Below are 1,797 nucleotides of genomic sequence, written 5' to 3'. Positions count from 1 at the left end.
ACAAACACCCGCGAAAACCTCAGAAAACATATATATATATATATATATATATATATATATATATATATATATATATATATATATATATATATATATATATATATATATATATATATATATATATATATATATATATATATATATATATATATATATATATATATATATATATATATATATATATATATATATATATATAATTAAATTGAAATGTTGAATTGTCTTGTGATGAGTTGGCCCATGGCTAGTTGTCTGATTCTGTCCTGCTGCAGGCTGAACTGCCTTTTATCTGGCCATTCCCTTAGTTGTGTCTCATTGGCCAACATCTAAGCCGGATTGTTTTTCTTTACCACTTGGATGAGACAAATTGTGTCTCAGCTCTTATAGAAAAGAGATATGTAAAGTCTCTTGGGGAAGGATGGTCTTCAGGGACCTGTTAAGTGATAGTTCGGAAGCAGTAGGGAAAACCACCAAGCTAACTGTTAAAACCTCACTTTCATTTTTTGTAAAGTGGAGAATGTCAATTTGTTAGACACTGCTGCCCTCTTTTGCAAAGCAGGTAGAAGAGAGCCATCAGGCTGAAGGTCTGAAGAGACTTTCATTATGTGTGAAAGAAAACAGGGTTTAGGACAATGTTTCTGATCTCTGGGAGATATCTGTTCTATCCCAGCCTATTGCCGTCCTTGTTAGAGGCACAAGGACCAAACCCCTGCTGATACAATAGGCTGGAAACTTCAAAACAAAACAAAATCCCTTTTATTTGGGTGACAATCCTGTCAATAAGTCCAAAACACAAACAGCAAACCTCAAGTCCAAAGGAAGGAAATAGTCCACAGGAACACGTTGCAAACAAGACAAACAGACAAGGATTCCAAGAAGCACTTTGCAAACGGTTGCCTTCAGCAACCAGAAATGCCCACACCTCCCCTTTTTATACAGCAGTCCCAGGGCGTTGCCTCTCATTGCCTTCTCCTTTTACTTTGGAGTAGTCGCATGGACTGTTGTTGTTTTTTTCTTGCTACTTGACAACGTCTGCGAGCATCAATTAGCTCATCCAGGTGTGAGCCTTCCGCATCTGACTCCTGCTCCTCACACAGCTGAGCTTCATCAGAAACACGACTGGAGGGGCCAGGCTCTTCATCAAGCCGTGAGTCTTGTAATTCATCAGAGCCTCCCTTTGACCCTGATGGCCCCTCAACGGCCTCCTCCACCTCCTCCTCAGATTCCTCAGACTCAGCTGTTGGGAACACAGGCTGGCATGGAATCACAACACTATCCCACACAGCAGGGCCCTTCCCCCGGGTCTGCTGATCCGGATGCGGTCGGGATGGGAATTGGTCATGAAAGGCGGTCACCAAAGCAGGAGCATGAACGGTGGTTGCATCCTTCCAGGTGAACTCCTCCGGTCCGTAACCTTTCCATTCAATCAGATACTGGAAGCGACCTTTCACCCAACGGGAGTCCCGAATGCTGGCAACCTCGTACTTGGGAGCACTGTCTCCATCACGTTGTTCTGGTGGGGGAGGTTCGGTTCGGTGGAGTGGACACGCCGGTTGCTCAGGGACCAACAGAGAGCGGTGAAAGACCGGATGTACCCACATGGAACGTGGCAGAGTTAAGCGATAGGCGACCGGATTGATGACAGCCTCGATGGGGAACGGTCCTATATATCGGTGGTCTAATTTCTTGACTGGCCGGGTGGACGGTAGGTTCCTGGTGGACAGCCATACCCGGTCTCCCACCGATAGTAGAGGCGTATCCCGCCTCGACCGATCAGCAAACCTTTTGTAGTCAGCC

The sequence above is a fragment of the Protobothrops mucrosquamatus genome, unplaced genomic scaffold (genome assembly GCF_001527695.2).
Source record: "Protobothrops mucrosquamatus isolate PMUCROS unplaced genomic scaffold, P.Mucros_1.0 scaffold2854, whole genome shotgun sequence".
Lineage (NCBI taxonomy): Eukaryota > Metazoa > Chordata > Lepidosauria > Squamata > Viperidae > Protobothrops > Protobothrops mucrosquamatus.
The sequence above is the reverse complement of the archived record's forward strand: the minus strand, read 5'-3'. Positions refer to the sequence as shown.